Source organism: Mustela erminea, chromosome 6 (assembly GCF_009829155.1).
Source record: "Mustela erminea isolate mMusErm1 chromosome 6, mMusErm1.Pri, whole genome shotgun sequence".
Lineage (NCBI taxonomy): Eukaryota > Metazoa > Chordata > Mammalia > Carnivora > Mustelidae > Mustela > Mustela erminea.
The window spans coordinates 75,109,587-75,129,311 of record NC_045619.1 but is presented as its reverse complement, the minus strand read 5'-3'; the positions used below and the strand labels follow the sequence as shown (position 1 = coordinate 75,129,311).

Genomic DNA, 19,725 nt, shown 5'->3' with positions numbered 1-19,725 from the left:
TTCAAAAAAGCAAATGTATAGTTTTCCTTTTGAGTGTAGTATGTATTCTTAGGTTTTAAGAACTAAATGGTTTGAAAAAGAAACTTTCGTCCTTTGGGCCAGGGACTATATGGAGTGCCATTCTTTATAGCATATGCTCAATAAATGGATTTTTAGTGATGGGGATTTTAATGATTTTTACTACAAAGTTGGCATGTAAAAAAAGAAAGTAAGTGTATGAATGTTAAGAGAAGGCGCTCTCACAGGATTATGTATTCTCCCTTCACTTTCAATCACTGGGATCATGTTTCATTTTCAGATCAGTTGTGTGGGGTGATCCTATTTTCTCCAGTTCCAAATAAGACAGAAAATGAATTCCAGATATTTTCCCCTAAATCTTCCCACTCACTGTCCTCCTTCTTCCTCCCCTCAGCCCATGTCATTTATTTGAATTCAATTAACTGTTCATAAAAATCAAATGATCTAGGAAGAATACTGAGAAAACTGCACAGCTAACCACAATATCAAAAGGCTTGGGGAATTTTGAAGTGTATATCTTCAACATTTCTTTTAAGAATCTCACACTCATAAAATAAATGTGTCAAAACTTTCCAAGTCTGTTCACCTCTGACATTCAAATACTTGAAATGTCCAAGGCATCGCTCTCACATTATCTGTATAAAATTGAACTTTACGCTTGGAGTGTTCTTCTTAGGCTAATAAGAAGTCTGTGAATTCTCACTTCTTTTATTTAACTTGATTTAACTTGATTTATTAACCAGTTTGAAGACCTTTGCATATCAGTGCCTTTTAACATTTCTTTCATGTATAATTTGTTTTCATATCATTGCATAATTTGTAAGCTTATGTTTCAGATATGTTTATGCTCACTTGAAACATGTCTTGAAAGTCTTGAAACATGTTAAAAAGTTGGGATTATTTTGGTTGGAGTATGTGGTAGGTCAAATATAGTGTGAGATGTGGTGGTTGTTCAGCTGATTCAACAATTCTCACTTAGGCAAGACCAACAAAAGCACACTCAGGGTGAGGGGTGACGATGGAAACATTTGGAGTATTTGCTGGCAGTTGATTTATGATCATCTCACATAACCAGGAAAGATGAGATGCCCTTTAGGTTTTTCCTCACTCCTGCTGAGGATGGGGTGGCATAATTGAGGCAAAGCATTGGAAACCTGTTTAGGCTACATGAAGCTATTCTGACTACCCACTTTGCTTCATCTATAGGGTCTTTTGTAATTTAAGCAAGTTTATTGAAAGTGTAGCTGCTATATCTGTCTGACGGACAAAGGTAGAATTCATTCAGTCTTTTAAATTATATGTAACTAATGTTTTCTTTTTTTGCCTTTTTTTTTTAAAGAATTTATTTATTTATTTGACAGAGAGAGATCCCAAGTAGATGGAGAGGCAGGCGCGGGTGTGGGGTGGGGGGTGGGAAGCAGGCTCCCTGCCGAGCAGAGAGCCCGATGCAGGACTCGATCCCAGGACCCTGAGATCATGACCTGAGCCAAAGGCAGTGGCTTAACTCACTGAGCCACCCAGGCGCCCCTGTAACTAATGTTTTCCTCAACCTTTGACCTACTGGGCAATCCTCTCTGGCAAATAAATATTAAGAAAAGGGTTAAAAGGTAGGCTTACTGTTTGAGCAGTGAGAGGGTTTTTGTTGTTGTTGTTGTTGTTTTAATTTTAAAGTAAATTTAATTAGGCAGTGTGTTAGTATCAAATGGGAAATGACATGTAGAGCTTGAATGTAGCAAAGAGATTGGCTACAAAAGAGAGAAGAAAGAAACAAAGAATAAAACTATAAGAACTGCAGTGTGGTAGCATATTACATGAGGGAAGCCCAATTAGATACTTGAGATGAAGAGAAAAAAGGAAAGAGATGAGAGAGGGAAATCAAATAGGCAAGAGAAATAAAAAATAGCGGAGTAACATTAAATATAACAAGCTTGCTAGTAGAATGATATTTTGATTTGTTTATTTAAGCAAGCCAGAAAAGGCTGGCAAGATATATTCAGGGCACTGAATGAGAAGAACATGCAGCCAAGAATACTTTATCCAGCAAGACTGACATTCAAAATGGATGGAGAGATAAAGAGTTTCCAAGACCGGCAAGGCTTAAAAGACTATGCGACCACCAAGCTGACACTGCAGGAAATATTAAGGGGGGGGGGTTCTGTAAAAGAGGAAAAATCCTAAGAATAGCATTGAACAGAAATATAGAGACAGTCTACGGAAAGAAAGACTTCAAAGGTAACTCGATGTCAATAAAAACGTATCTATCAATAATCACTCTCAATGTGAATGGCCTAAATGTGCCCTAAAACTGCACAGGGTTGCAGATTGGATAAAACGACAGGACCCATCCATATGTTGTCTACAAGAGACCCATTTTGAACCTAAAGATACACCCAGACTGAAAGTGAAGGGATGGAGAAGCATCTTTCATGCCAATGGGCCTCAAAAGAAGGTTGGAGTAGCCATTCTCATATCAGAAATATTAGACTTTAAACTAAAGACTGTAGTCAGAGATACAGAAGGACACTACGTAATCCTTAAAGGGACTATCCACCAAGATGATCTAACAATTATAAATATCTATGCTCCCAATATGGGAGCAGCCAATTACTTAAGAAAACTGTTAATCAAGATAAAGAGTCATATTGATATGAATACACTAATTGTAGGAGACAGATCATCGAAGCAGAAAATCAATAAGCATCCAAAATATACTCATGTGCTCTCACATGAGCATCCATCCCAGGTGAACAATGGGGAAAAAATACATATTTTGTTGTAAGCCACCCACCATCTTGTTTGAGAAAATACTATCTTTTATTAAAAACACTAACTATGAGAGAGTCAAGTGTCTAGAGAAGGGAGAACATGTAGATAAAAGAACGAAGTCCATTGGGCTAAGAATGCTGTCTTGGGCTCTTGGAAGTTCAAGTGCTCAGAGAGAGGATACATCTTCTGTTCAAATGGCCTTTTACTCCCCTACCTAAACTTCAAATGAAAAGCAAATGAAACTCATTTATCATTTTGTTTAGAAGTGTAGTTTGGTGGAGGAAGAGAGTGAAATGTTTGCATTGAAGTTTTATCTGCCCATCATGTCGGAGTTGCCTTTCAAACCAGCTGGTTTGCTAGATAGATACTGTCAGATTCCACACTCATCCCTATTCACTGACACTTTTTTCGTGTACTTGATTTTTCAAACCAATCTAATGGTCAGATGGTGGGGAGAGTTGCGGAGGTTGGAAGGGATACTTTAGTGGAGGAAAGAATGGTTTTGGAAGAAAGGATAGAGCCAGGGAGAATATCAGAAATGATACAAGGTCAGGGAAGTGTTTTCTCACAGGAAACTTGATGACAAAAATAACTTATAAAGGAAGATACCATGTTTTGTCACGTAATATGTAAATATAGTGGATTATTTTTTGTTTTGTTTTTAATATAGTGGAATATATTAAATCATGGCAGAAACAGTGAACTTCACGTTGGGAAATAATATGCGTTTAACAGCTAGCTCTTAAAACTATTCCTCAGTCCCCTCTGCCTCCTCCTGCCCCACCCCCTCCCCCACTCCCACCTGGTAAACCTACCCCAGTCAGGGTCAGGGCATAGCTATCTAGTTAAAGATAACATTGTAAGTTGGTCACTAAACATCTCACTATTTTCCACGGTTAGTTCCTCATGGTTGGAGACAGAATTTGTACACTCTCCTGTTGCAGCCATCACTTTAGCCAATGTTCTTAAGGAGCTGGAGGATTTTTCCTATCTGGATGGATATAGGCTTTGGAATTGGAGCACAGGACACCTCCTGAGGCAGATAATCCAACTGCAATTAACAAAATTGACTCATCCTGTATTTTAAAAGTCTCCCTGTGTCCCAAATGTTATTTATCTTAAATAGCATTATCCAAGTGATTTAGGGTTTATTTACCAATTTGTTTTAGGTTAGAGATTTATTTTCCAATAGTTTTCCATTTAAATTTTAAGTTATTCAAAAGATTCCATTGTTTTCTTCCCTTAAAAAAGACCTAATTTAAATTATGTTCTGTTAAGGTAGTAAGAATAATTTCTTTTAGCTTTTTAATTGCAGTTGTGCCATAATATCTCCTCAGAGGTAGGCTTTTAAAAATGATGCTAATGGTAAAATTTGGAAATTTAAAGCAGATACACTAGAGCTTTAAATTCTTTATTACTAACCAGCCTTTGAAGGCTAAGTAATATTTATTACAAAGGAAAAGTGGATTTCTAGTACATAGCCTCATGAGCTATAAAATAAGGAATTTGAATGTAAAATCAAGTCCTTTTATTTTCTGTGCTTCAGTTATTGTCACTTAAAAAATAGATTTTATTTTATTATGAGAATAAAAATTATTTTTTAATATTTCATAGGAACTTAGGTGACTTTTTTTGGAACCGATATTCAAGAATCTTTAATTTATTTTTTAATAGCAGCTTAAGATTTTCATAATTTCCAGCAGTCTGTTCTGTCAAATTCAAGTTCTGAGCAAATTTGGATTCCGATTTTGAGCAACCACATTTTTCATATCTTAATTCCATCCAACATTTTGGTCTTTTCCCTGAACCCTCCTAAAATGAGTCTTGTGCTACTTAATTTGTCTGCAACATTTACTGTGTCTTCCTATGACTCATCGGCTCCTCTCTTTAGATCGTCCCATTATTATTTACCATTATACCCACACAGCAGTGTGTTTTCTCATGCTGGGAGATTGTATCCAATTTTCTGCGTGATGCTGTCAGAGAGTCTTACTTCTTCTATCTTTAGGGAGCTTAGTGATGGATTCAGTAAAGCCTTCCAAAATGCTAGAATCAGCACCAGTTTAAGAAAGATTGCCATTCTTTCCTCTGGGAGGAAAGCATTTATTATGTTCATCAAGTAATAGACCTGTTTGTTCCTGTATTGCACATCCAGGCATGACTGGTTCTGTATAAAAGGATGGGGTGAGGAGGCAGGGACTGGTTGTGATTAGAAGGAAGATTCTTACCCCAGGGCGGGGGCGCAGGGGACCACCATGGGTAACTAAACCGACAGCTGTATTGGCTAAGGGAAAAGATTATGTTCTTTGTGGAGTGGGTATAACAGCTTGTGATCTAGGCAGTCAGTAGTGGATACAGGATAAAGGGAGAGACCCCAGAGAGATTAGTGAACAGTACAGTGGTAAGAGTACAGGGACCAGGACTCAAGAGGCAGGTGAGAAACGGAAGACCAGCTTGCCGTTGACTGATGGACACCAGGATCCCAGCTCTGACATAGGGTTCAAAGACACTTGCATAGTGGGTGCTGAAGTACATCAAGAGAAATGTGGGGAGAAGAACAGAGCAGAAAGGAATCTGGGGAGTAAGGCAGAAGCAGCCAAGGGCTTGTATGGGACTTGAGGCAGAGCCTTGAAGGTTTGCCTTAAAGATCTGATTCAAATGTGGCCTGATTCTGAAAGCTGTGCTCTGGCTGTGGGTGCATGTAGATTAAGTCAGTGAGAGAAGGACAGGAGGAAGAAGAATAGGGAAATGCTTAGTCTTGAAGGTGAGAAACATAAACTTGGGATTAAACAGAGCATGTCTTTACTGTGCAGCTTTTTGTATATGAAAATATAGTAAACTTGGAGGGAAATTTTGAGCTTCAAAGTCATCTCGACTTTGTTAACTTCCTTACAAATTAGATTGATGTTGTTATACTTCCTGATTTATTTTACTGGACAGTCCACTGGGCTGGGAATCAGAATATGATGTTTTTAGTACCATCTCTGCTGCTAACTTGCTGGGTAACATGACAAAATTTGTACATCTGTATTGTATTTTTCTATCTGTAGTATGAAGAACTTGGTCTAGAGATGAATAGTCACTGGAACAGAGCTGACAGTACGTGGGCTTTGAGGGCAGTCAAATCTGGGATCACAGTTTATTGGGTAAAGAATTTGAGCAAATGGCTTAAATTCCTGAACTCTAGTTTCCTCATCTGAAATATAAATAATATACTTTTGAGAGAGTTGTTTTAAGAAATAGAAATGCCTTCTATAGTATTTTTGTCATGGAGGACACCAGAATTTAATAATCACCCAAACTGTGGTTATTATTGTTGTTACTAAATAAAACCAGTGTCTTTTAGGAAAGACTTCTTAAATTGAATCACTGAATAATCTCTCCCATCTCTCTCTCCCTCCCTTTCTTTTTTCCTTCCTTTCCTATTTTCTGTCTTTTTGCTGTGAATTTATTTTCCTTATAGAAGCATTTAGCAAGATCAGATAAAGGACAATTTTGACCCAAACTTGATTGCATTTAAATAAATTGTTAAATGTCATCCTATTATAAATATTAAAAATGATTTTGTCTATTCTCTGTATAGAGCTGAAAAGTCAAATTGTGGGGGAATTAAATTTCTGCTTTATATTAGTTTGGGTTTTTATAGGATAGTGTTATTTTGCTGGAAATGTCCAGAGTTTTTAGAGCATTGCCCATGTTCATATGTAATTGCAAAATGTAATCTAGAGTACAATATCAATTAAACATCATTTTTCTCTCATTTACAAAGATTCCACTGATGTGTATACATATTAGTAATTTTTATATGCTTGCAACACGTTAAAAATTGAACCACTGATTGCATCTTAGAGAGATGTTGAGTGCTTCATGGGTTTGGTGTACAGCACTTACCAACCTCTGGGAGAGTTCATATGAAAAATTGTGTGTTTAAAGACCAAAAGTAGAGCAGTTTTAGTACATTTCCTTATATATCTTGTACAAGATCATGAGTCTTCTGTATAACAGAAACTTAGTAAATGTTCAGCCGGTCCACTTTCTTACATTCATTTGTGGATCTGAGCTCATGCTCTGGAAAAATCTGCAGAGATGTAATTGTTTAACCCAAAACAGCAGACTGTATATAGCTATAAATTCTCACAATTCTGTGCTCTACTCAAAAATTCCAGTGTTATAGGTAAAGACATATAAACATACCTTTATATAGGTACAGACTAATCTGGATAAATAGGCTTGCAAAGGATATGGCCAGTCAGGAGAGATATGGGTAAGATAAATACATTTTTTCTCAAAATAGTCCTTAATATCATCATCAGAGATAAGCCCCAGAATGGTTGATCTGTCGTTCTGATTTGAATGTTGTATTTCGCTGTTCTTATGCTTGTTCACAAGTAACTCCTTCAGGCATCCACATTTAAAAAGAAAAACAAAAGGCAAAATCATTTTATGTCAGTGCTTATTCTGTAGAGTACATTTATTGACTGGATTTGCTTATTTTTCTATTAGACACAACTTCTGTGTAGTAGAGGTCTTAGGGATTCTTTTTTCTTTCTTCTTTTAATTCATTTAGTCCACAAATCTTTACTGAGACTCCATAATGGAGCAGAAAAGATTAAAGACTAAGCATACGATTACGAAAACACAGAATTGTTCCTGTCCTCATGGAGTTAATAATGTATTCATTAAATGAATAATCACATAAATAAATAGAATTGCATATTGATATAAGCCCTTTGGAAATTAGAGTACTGACTTAGACCAGAATGTATAGGTCATGTTAGTATTGGAATTTTAGCATAATCGCAGTGGGAAAAGTCACGATTTTTGTTCAGTGAGGTTCTTTCGCTTCTGTGTGCAGAATGGTTGTGGGTAGTTAACAGAAAGATTAGTAAGTTAATTACTGTTGAAATAATGTAGTTCAGAGAAGACTGGAATTTGGACTAAGAAGATGAGGAGGAGTAACTTGATTAAAATGTGTTTTTAAGATTCATTTCACAGGGATCAGTGATAAGTGAATTGTCTTGATGAAAAAGATTTCAAGGAAGACCTTCAGATTTCTTGCACAACTAACTGAATGGATAGGTTTATCATTTTCTGACAAGGGGAAGATCATCCATTTCTGGGTTTTCCACAAGTGAGCAGTGTTTTCGGAAGAGATGAGTCATTCTATCCTTGTATTGCTAAGTATAAACATTTGCAACAATATTTTTATTTAGGTTTGTCTAACCTCATTGAGTTGGATTGAAAACTGATGGAAAATCTGAACTGAAGGAAGGAAGTGATGAGATATGGTCTGTGTTATTTTGCAGGATGGTATCTAAATTAAATAATACCTACCTTTGTTGAATCAACATTCCTAATTTCACATAGTTTTAATATCACATAAGTTTCTAAAGGGTTTCCCTTTATATAGACAATGTTTAGAAATTATATTGGATGAAATCTTTCAGAGAAATTACAGGTTCCTCCACAGTGAAATTCATTGTTCCTTTCTTCTTTCTTAGGTATAGCATAATTTGCTGATTCTGGGACTCAAGATGCAGGCTAGGAATATTAGTTCTATAGTTAAGCAAACTAGTAGGTGAAGAAAGATCTATGGGCTAACCTTGGAATAAGCGGCTTGGTAGAGCTCTAACCCCCGATGAGATGAACATTTGGAACAAACATTTGGGGATTGTCTCTGCTCCTGGACGTGCCCTCAGTTAGTTCATCTTCAAAACAATTGAAAGGGAGCAGTGAACTTTTAAAAAATGATTCCAGTGGCTAACTTGACTGAATTCTTATAATGTGTCAGTCACTAGAATACCTGCTTTATACCTAATGATTTCTTTAATCTTTATAGCACCATTATGAGGCAGATAGTTATTGAAATTATCTCCATTCATCAGAGAACGAAACTGAGACAAGGAGACAAACATTATATTGCCTTCACAAATGAATAGATTTGTGTATGGCTTTGAATGAAATTTAATTTTTAAATTTTATTTCATTTAAAAAAGTATTTACTTAAAAGTCAAGAACATCTCTGGAGGATAAGAAGAGCTTTCAAGAGATCCATCTTGACCTAGGTCATTTCAAGGATGCAGTTCCTCTGCACTATCTTTTACCCACACGTCTTATGCAAGCACAGTTCAAGGTAAAACTTTCTTCCTAAAGTACATAGGGTCATCTCCAGAAAAGTTTCTGTTTCTTGCTTTCACCTTGAGTCATGAAGACTTCGCTTCTTTGGACTACACTAGGCTTCTGTAGGGTGTGCTCTTACCTCTTTTGTTCCCTGTGATTACTAAAAGGAAAATGGTAGCCCTGGAAGTGAGGAGAAGTATGGCTTTCCTGTGCTAGCCGGTCTCCATTCTAGGGGGAGTGCACCCACTCTCTTTGTGGTCAACGAGGATGACGGCACTCTTCTCCAGGGGTACCATTAAATTTTCTAGAGCCAACATGGTCTAAATAGGAAGACTTTTGGAAGGAATTTTAAAAATAAATCCATATCTAGTATTAGAAAGAGGTAAATAAGTACATGAGATTTTTTTCCCCCTCACCTTCTAGAAAATCATCATTCTGAATTCATAGTTCTGACAGGTAAAGAGCACCATGTATTCATCTTTTCTGGTCATTTCCTCCATTGGGTAATGCGGGATGGTGTACTTCCATTTCAAAAAACAATGAGCTTTTCTGCTGCTTTCTTCTCTTTCAAAGTTCAGGGAGGAGAGATTAAACATATTCTTAGCGGTTTTAATGATGTATCTATGTATGTAAGTATGTATGTATTTAAAAAGCTTTCTGAATAATCAGCCTTGAGTGGCCCATAGTGCCATTTCAGATACAGGCAGATTCTTGTAATGAGGAATCTTGGCAATACAGGCTGCTTTGAGAATAAAGTCTAGTAAGTGAAAAACCTCAATAATATTTGCAACTCACTGCCTGCTTTGATATCAGTATTGATTAGACCCTCCCAGGTATTATGGAGCTAGATTGATTGAATCTTAACCCTTTCCTGATTTAACTCTGATGAAAGACTCTAAACATGGAAGACAATTTAGTTAACTGACATTTTCAAATACATCTGGATTCCAACATAGATCTTTAGTTATTTTCATGGACGTATTCCATTTCTTTAGTATAAACCTACCACTTCTAGCTAACTGAATTGTTAGCTTCCCCCACCATTTTATTAAAGTTTCTTAACCTCTTCCTTTCATACTATTTTTGTTTTTTTAAGTTCCCTATTTTCCTTTCTTAAGCAGGTCCACTTAAAAAATAATCAAAGGAATACACAGTAGATGTTCCTGCATGTTCTTATTAATTCTTCTGTTTACCACAACATACGTGGGTTCCACAACACGCGGGAGCAAAGCACCTGAACAGCCCATCTAAAATTCAGTCGAGATGCTGAATGCTTTTCCTCCATCCTTTCTTCTTTTAACAATTGTAAAAGGACTTAGAAAGAAACCATTATATCCTCTGCATTGTGGAGACCTGTTGTTGTGCTTTGCAAATAGTAAGATTCAGTAAATGTTTATTGAACTGAATTTTGCAGAATAATAATCACATTTATAATTTTTTCTTTTTTGTTAAGTACACTAAATGTCTCTCCTGCACATTATAATTTTTGCATGTCAGGGCTTGGAACAGAATTTGAGATTATAATAATGTTTGCTACATATGTATTTGACTACATTACAAATGCAAAATGTGCTCTCAGTAACATAAGCAGCCTAATATTTCTGTAGCTAGATGGATAGATCTAGTTTATCACAGCCCAGGTAAAGTAGTTGCTTAAAATATTTTTGACATATATGATATTTAAGTGCTAGGATCACATCATTCTTATCAATAATTACTTTTAAAAAAATCTTAGTCTCCAGACATTATGAACAGTTTACTTTGTTCTTATTACTGAAAAACTGAACTGTATATCACACTGTTGATTGTGTACTCATGATTCTCTACCATGATAATGATTGTCTTGCTTTTCTTTTAATGTCAACATTTGCATTCTGAGTATAAAATGAGATCACATTTAATTTAATTATAATGTTAACAAATTACAGGGGAGCAGATGGATTTCTTGAGCACACTGTTCGGATGTTAAAAGTTTCTGGAATTTGACATATTTTAACAGTGAAAGTAGTAAGTTTTGTGATAATTGATATAGTAAAATCTTAGAAATGACATCTTGTGAAATATTTTAGAGACAAAGCATATTGCATGGAAAGATAAATGCATGAGATTTAAATTAAATGAATCATTAGTTTTGAAAAACTACCTGTGCGGATCTTTTGTTTTTGCCTTTGGAAATGACATAATTTCCTCATGTAATTAGATTTCAAAAGAAAACTAATAAACTAAAATTACGTTTCTTTCTACTTGAACATTTGTGTTAAAGTTTTCATTTATCGAGCTATTTATATGGTTTTGATTTTTCTTTGTTTAACAAGAAACAGCTGGTGTCTTATGTCATCAGCCTTCTCCTCATCCCTACCCTGTGGTCTGAGCCCCTGGGTGTCACAGAACAGAACCAAATGGTCTGACTCCTGACCTCCAGCCTGGCTTCAACCTCCAGTGCTTTGTGACTTTTTTGGGTACATTTTCCCTTTCTCCTTAGCAGTTTTTCCAAAAGCTATAAATAACTTGCTTCAAGTCCTCTGTCAGGTAACCTTTCTCCTCCTCCCTCCCAGCCTTTTTCTTTCACAACTTTACCTTTTTACTCTCAGAGGAAATAATGCCACAAATCACGTTAGTTGCTGTGTTTGCTAGTTAACATTCTATCAGCCTGCACCCAAAGCTTTCCATGTATTATAGCATTTATCTTTCTTCATCCTAGGAAAAGATAGATTATTAGCTACATTTTGCAGATGAACAAATGAGGCTTAGATGCCAAATATTTTGCCCAGGAGCTGAACTGCTTTTTAAAAATTAGGTCGGACCTCTTTATCATTTTTCGGCTTTTAGTTCACTGAAGAGGAGGGAGGGATTTAGTTCTCTTCTAACCCTCTTGGTTTAGTTGAGCATATGTTACTGAAAAACTGAACTGTATATCACACTATTGATTGTGCATATGTTTGAGCACTATTGATGGAGCATATGTTTCTTTTTTCTACCTGAACAGCTGCCTCCATCTGAGCCCTGGATTGCACTCACCCAGACTTCCTTAGAGACCATGCTCATAACTTCTGCATCCTCCCCGCCAGCCCTCAGACACACAACTCTGCCTCCGTCTGCCCTGTGGCTCTGCCTCCATTCTTCCCATCACGGCACATAATCTTCAAAGACTCTTCTTGTACAGCTTCTCAACTAGCACTACCTCTTCAACCCACTCTTCATGATTCTCCTTAACTGGCTTGCTTGGGGTCCCAGGTACCTCCTGTGTGCCCAATCCATAGGGACTCGCAGTTTCTATCTTAGCTGGCCTCTTTGGTGCTGTTGACCACTTTGTGAAAACTCCTCTCCCTTTGCTTTCTTGACACCATCTCTCCTAGTTTCCCCTTGTGACTCCCTGCATAGTCCTCTTACCTGCTTCACAGGCCCAGGAATGACCCCAAATTGTACACAAAATGCTGGGTGACATTTTTCTCCTAAAAATGTCTCTGGCTTTTATTAGAGTCTCACATGTGTCCGTGACTCAGCAAAGTTTAAGACCAACACCCTGCAGGTATGTTACTCTGGATGATGTCTTCGATGGCCCTGATTTCAGCTGTCACCTCTGTACCACTGATGCCCACATCTTCTATCAGTCATGTTTCTTTTGTTGGCTCTCGATGCCCATGTACAACTGCCTGTTGAACACAGATGTCTCCAAGAAGCCTCAAGCTTAATATGCGCCCAAAGCGAGGTTATCGTTTAATATACCAGAACTCCTCCTTCTGTGTCCTCTCTCTGTGATAGCACCACTAGGCAGTTTTCTAAGCAGGCCAGTGGGCGTCCTTTTATTCTTTCTCCCTCTCTCCTTCTTTTCTCAGCAGCCATGCTGTCCATCTACACTTCCACTATTTTGCCGCAACCCTTCTTAATTGGACAATGCTTCCTGACTGGCCTTGATTTCTGTAACTGCTGTGTGCATCAGTCCCGTCTGCTTAGAGTAGCTCCTCCTGACCTTTTTGGAGTTAGGTCTAAAACTCGGCCCCTTCCTCATTTCTTTCCCATAACCTTTGGGGGAGAAAACTCAAGTCCACAATGACACTTGAGACCCAGCCATGTACTTGAATATTCCTAAACACACATTATGCACTGAGCATGTCTTCAGTAAACTGTATTCTTCCCTCACTATGTCTGATCCCTGTGTCTGGAAGGCATTTATGCAATTGGCCTCACTTGCCAATTTGTACACACCTTGTTGGACACAGTTCCTGTCACCTTCTCTGTGAAATCTCTCTGATCTCTGCCAGACTTGCATTGGTACCCATTGTGATTGGACCACCTTGTTACTACATCAGTATCTGTATCAGTTCTGGCTTCTTTACTCTTTCTTTCTACTGAATCCCTCCCTCTAAGCTAGGGACTATATCTACTTCAGCTGTATCTGTGTCTTGACTGCATAGCACAATGTCTGTAAAAGGATAAGTACTTAATACATCTTTTTTTTTTTTTAAATATTTTATTTATTTGAGAGAGAGACAGTGAGAGAGAGCATGAGTGAGGAGAAGGTCAGAGGGAGAAGCAGACTCCCCATGGAGCTGGGAGCCCGATGCAGGACTTGATCCCAGGACTCTGGGATCATGACCTGAGCCGAAGGCAGTCTTCCAACCAACTGAGCCACCCAGGTGTCCCTTAACACATCTTTTTACAATGATAATACTGCAGAACCCTAGAGAGTCCTAGTTGCCATGGCTTGCATGTAAGTAGGGAACTACAAATATTTGTTGCATAAGTAAGCAAATCAATGATATTCTGTTTATAATGCGATTCTGTTTGCAATTCTGTTTTGCAGAGCTAAATAAATGATCTATCTATAGTTATCTTGCTCTTTGGACCTATAAATAATATGAAATGCAAAATTTTATTTTCATTAGTGTTTCATAGTCAAGAGGCCAATTTGACTAACATTTTCATATATTAGTACCATAAGATTAAGAAATATGATCATATGAATAATTCATTTGGGGATTAAGGAATTACTTATCTAGTAATAAAGAAGAAAACAGTTTCATGTTAGGTTGACTTCCTATATTAAAACCATTAATGTTGATGAAAAATGAATTTTTACATGTTTATTTCTGCATCATATATCTTTTGCATTTCACTACAGGGGCAAGTGGCAGTCAGTTATTTGTATAATTTCCTCCCTGCCAAGCTCTGAGTCATTTCTTCCTCACAATTCAAGTGTGAACAAAACTCTCATATATGAATAACTTAAGTGTTACCAAATTTTAGTGTAATATCACATAAATACCTCATTGTGCCACTGCGTAACTTCAAGTATTACATTAATTTTTTTAATTTAATTTTTAAAAGAGTTAATTCAGTTTGTTTTGAGTTGCTCTTGCTCCAATTGAAATATATTGGCTTAACATGGAAAGAGGTGTTGATTTACCCTTTATCCAGTTAGGAACAAGTTTTTAACACATTATGTATTATTAGCCCCAGGGGTACAGGTCTGTGAATCGCCAGGTTTACACACTTCACAGCGCTCACCATAGCACATACCCTCCCCAGTGTCCATAACCAGGGTAGTTCCTGGTGGGGTTATGGACACTTCCTACACCCCTTCCCCCAGGAACTAGTTCTTATTAGAGCCTGTGTTCTTTCTCCAACCCCTTTGAATTTGGGGATTTATTATCGCAGTTAAGATTAGTCTATACGGGGATGCCTGGCTGGTTCATTCCATTAAGCGTCCGCCTTTGGGTCAGGTCATGATCCCGGAGTCCGGGGGTCGAGTTCCACATCAGGCTCCTTGTGCAGCATGGAGCCGCCTTCTCCCTCTGCCTGCCGCTCCCTCTGCTTGTGCTCTCTCTCTCTCTCTCTCTCTCTCTCTCTCTGTGTCAAATAAATAAATAAAATCGTAAAAAAAAAAAAAAAAGACTACTCCATACATGGAAAAAAAACCCAACATCAAAATAGCCCATTTGTGAAGCTGGCATATTTGTACTGAGGATTATCTCCTAATTCCATTACCCTCACAGGTGAAACACTTAGGGTTTCCATTCTGCCCTTTCAGCTGCCCAACACTTTGTATCATGGACAATTTTTTCATATTTTATCACCTCCTTCCCTCTCCCTGCCCTCCATCAGTGAACGTGCTGCATCCTGTTATCTTCCCCCCACTTACCAAAGAGCTAGAATAAATACCAAATCAGTACTAAGTTTGAAGAGAAGGCATGCCACTGGTTTAGTTTGTTAGTTGTACAACCACATTCAGTTATATTATTTAGCTGGGGGCTTCTGAAATAACTCTCTTAAATCAAATGAAATGCAGTTCAGCAGATGCTTAGAGAATGTCAGTATCACATGTCTTTAGATACAGACATGGAAAGATGGCCATGCATAATCCTTCCCCTTCGGAGACTCTCTGCTTTTGTGCGTAATACCTGTAAGCACATAGTCATAACTATAATGCATTGAATACTTGGCTCTGTGCTATGTTTAGACACATATATTAATTGCGTTATTACATTGATTTCTCAGATAAGGAGACTGAGTTTCAAAAAGGTTGAATAACTTGCTCAAGGTTGCAGTCATTAACTGATATACCCGGGATGTAAACTCAGCTTTGTGTTACTCTTCAGATGTAGTGCCTTTGTCTAGGTCTCATTGTATCCCAGAAGGAGTATCTAAAGGCAGAGACAGGAGGAATCAACTCTAGTTATGGGAGTCAGAGAAGCAGCATTTGAGTTGGGCTTTGAAAAATGAAATGTTCACCAGGTAAGCAGTCTAAAAATGAATAAGAGATCCTAAAAATTTTAAACATTGAGAAAGGCTGATGAAGGAGATCTCTTAAGGCAGGAAGCATTTTAAATTACTAAAGACATATCTCTTTAGTGATATGACTTATTACTTTCAGCTCAGCACAAGCAGATTAATTTTCAGAAAAAATATTAAGCCTGATAGGAACTCCTTCATAATGTCATTAAATGTGAAGTTTCATTTTTCAGGTTTTCAACTTATATAACTGAAATTATACTGTGTATATTTTCCTAGGAACTTGATTTTTTGCTTGAAATTGTTTGTGATAACCATCTATGTATTGTGCAATTTGCGGATGCATGATGCTGTCCTTGACTCATTTATTTCATTACTGTATCAGTTTTGTGAATTACAGATTTACCTAGTATTAAGTCACTGGACTTTTTTGTAGCTTCTAGTTTTTTTTTTTTTTAATATAAGCAGTGCTACAATAAAAATTATGACTCCTAATAGTATATAAAATATAAAATTATTTGCATATAAAAGTTACTTTTTGTCTTCTTACTCTATGCCTAGGAATGAAATTCTGGTATCATAAGGTAGCTACAGTATGGAAGGGAGAATTTTGGCCCCATGACCTTGCTGTCTAGTGTCACACCTGTGGTCATGTTACTTATGTGGCAAGAGGAATTTTGCAGATGTAGTTAAAATTACTAATCAGCTGACCTTAAGATATGAAGATTATCATGAATTATCTAAGTAGGGTCATTGTAATCACATGTGCCTTTAACAACAGAAGCAAAAAAAAAAAAGGCAAAAATAGAAGTAAAAATGTAAAAACAAAGCAAAATTCAGAACAGGAAATAACAGAGATGCAGCTGATGGGAGTTATTGAACTTCAAAAAAAAGAAAGCAGCTGTTTTTGTGTGTGTGTCTTTTTTCTGTTCTCCATTTTCTTTATCTCTGATCTAATCTTTATAGTTCCTTACTTCTGGTACCTTGGAGTTTACTCTGTTCTTGTTTTTCTAGTTCTTTGAGGATTAAAGTCATGTTGTTCATTTCTAGACTTTTTTTTTTTTTTAAATCTATGCATTTACAATTATAAACTCCCTCTTGGCACTGCCTTCATTCTGTCCCATATATTATAGTTTGTTGTATTTTCATTTTCATTATTTCAGGGTATTTTCTAATTTCTTTAGAGACTTTTTTAAAAATTTTATTTATTTTTTTTTTTAAAGATTTTTATTTATTTATTTGACAGAGAGATCACAAGTAGGCGGAGAGTCAGGCAGATTGAGAGAGAGAGAGAGAAGCAGACTCCCGCTGAGCAAAGAGCCCGATGCGGGGCTCGATCCCAGGACACTGAGATCATGACCTGAACCGAAGGCAGCAGCTTAATCCACTGAGCCACCCAGGCGCCCCTCGAGACTTTTTTTTTTTTTGACCCATTAGTTGTTTAAGGATATGTTGTTTAATTTCTGTATATTAGTTTATTTTCCAATTTTCCTTCCACTGTTTTTTTAATTTCATTCCATTGTCATTAGAAAATCTATGTTGTATAATTTCAAGCTGCTTGAATTTGTTAAGGCTTGTTTTGTGAACTAATACATAGTTTCTCCTGGAGAATGTTCCATGTGCACTTGAGAAGAAGTCTGTTCTGTTGTTAATTGGATGGAGTGTGCCCTTTAGGTACATTAGGTCCAGTTGGTCTGTAATGTTGTCCAGGTCCTCTATTTCTTTATTGATTGTCGGCCTAGTTGTTCTATCCATTATCAGAAGTGGAGTGTTCAAGTGTCCTACTATTAGTGTATTGCTGTTGCATTATATTTTATTAACACACTGCTGGATTTTTGTTTAATATTATTTTTATTTATTTATTTTTTGCATGCAGAATACTAAACTAGTAGAATACCACAGGTTTGTTTTTTTTATTGTGCAATTCTAAGTATTCTTTTTTGCCTGCTATTCCTTCTTTTAATAGTGAGTTTTCAGAAATGTCTTAAAAATTACATATTGTCAGGGTACCCGGGTGGATCAGTTGGTTAAGCGTCTGCCTTTGGCTCAGATCATGATATCAGAGTCCTGGGACAGAGCCCGGCATCAGGCTCTCTGCTCAGTGGGAGTCTGCTTCTACCTCTTTCTCTGCCTTTCTCCCTGCTCATGTGTTTTCTCTCTCAAATAAATATAAATAAAATCTTTTAAAAAAATTACCTTTCATCATTAATTTCTTTTTTTTTAAAGACTTTATTTATTTATTTGACAGAGAGAGATCACAAATAGGGAGAGAGAGAGAGAGAGGAGGAGGAAGCAGGCTCCCTGCTGAGCAGAGAGACCAATGCGGGACTTGATCCCAGGACCCTGAGACCATGACCTGAGCCGAAGGCAGAGGCTTAACCCACTGAGTCACCCAGGTGCCCCCATCATTAATTTCTAACTTTATTTTTTTTTGGTCAATAAATGTGAAATACTTTAGTAAATATTCTATGACATAGTCCATGGTCAATTCTAGTAAAAGTTCCCTAAATTTAAGAAAGATTTGGAGAATGAATAGAAATTGCTGAGATAAAAAAGTGGCCTTGAGGGGTTGGTAGGGTGAGTATTCCAGGTTAAGTCAGGGAGAAATGAGACATCTGTTTTGGATTCAAGGAAGAAAAAGCATGGCTCTGTTGAAAAATGGCAGAAAAGATGAAATTAGAGATTTTACAGTGGCTGTATTTTATAAAGGATATTATGTCTTAATCAGTTTGAAATTATCATAGGATCTGGAAGATGGAAGGCTGCATGATTAGAATTCATGGTCAAATCAGTCTTGCATCAATACAGGGTATAAATTAAAGGAATACCAGATTGAGGCCAGTTAGAAATGAGAAATCCAAGCAAAAGTGTAAAGGTATGAACTAAGGCAGTGCTAGAGGTAATGGAGAAGTATTAAGAGATAATGGGAAAATGTTACAGTTAGGGAAAAAACAATTAAAAAACAAACAAGACCCTGACTGCATCAACAAAACACAAAATCAAATCAAACAAAATTAAACCACCTAGTCTTTCCAGAGGCCATTTATTCTTTATGTGTCAGTTTTAGAAATAATTAATCATCTTTAATAATTCTCTTGAGATGTATCTTCAGCTTCTTGGTGATGAGTTCTATTCTTATTATGGGATACAAAATATAATAGAAGAATATGAGTCTGTGAAACGATTTTCAAAATTGGCTTTTTTGGGTAACTTTCTTTTTTGGGATTATTTCAGTTATACAGAAAATTGACTAGAATAGTACCAGAAACTCCCGGATACCCTTTAACCCAGAATTTTTACTTCAACGGATGTTGACTTTGTCCCAAGTGCTTTATCATTTTCTCCCCCACTTTTTTCCCCTCTCATTCCCCTCTCACATATACGAGTTCTGAGAGAAGTTGGAGACACTGTGTCCCCTTTCCTCTAATTTCTTGAGTGTGTATTTCTTACCAAGGAGTTGATGATCAAAATCGGGTAACTTCACGATGATACCCCGATGTTATCTAATCCATACTCCATATTAAAATTTCAACAATTGTCCCAGTAATATCCATTGTAGCTGTTTTACCCCAGTCTAAAATTTAGTCAAGAATCATACATTGAACTTAGTTGTCCTGATTTTAGTGTCTTTTATCCTGAAACAGTTCTGTAGCCGTCTTTTCTTTCCTCACATTGTTTTTAATAATCTTTTTACTTTAGAATAGCTTTAGATTTAAAGAAAAGTTACAAAGGTATTACAGGGAGCTCTTACATATTCCTTACCCAGTTTCTCCTAACATTAATGTCTTACATTCCCAATGTACATTTGTCATGACTAGTAAACCAAAATTGATATATTACAGTTAACTAACTCCAGACTGTATTTGAGTTTTAGACATTTTTTTTTTTTTTTAATTTCCCCATTAGTGTACCCTTTCTTCTTACACAGTTCTATTCAGGATACCACATTGCATTTAGTCATCTTGTCTCTCAGTATCTTTTATTTTGTGACAAATTTCTTAGTCTTTCCATGTTTGGGATGACGTTGACAGTTTTGGGAAGTATTAGCAGATATTTTGTAGAATGCCCCTTAGTTTGGGGTTTTTTTTC

At 36.8% G+C, this 19,725-nt stretch overlaps 1 protein-coding gene across 1 annotated transcript in view; it reads left to right on the top strand.

Annotated features, from left to right (window-relative positions):
- CPNE8 (copine 8) overlaps positions 1–19,725 on the top strand; it is a 211,758-nt gene that overhangs the window by 80,072 nt on the left and 111,961 nt on the right. The window lies entirely within an intron of this gene.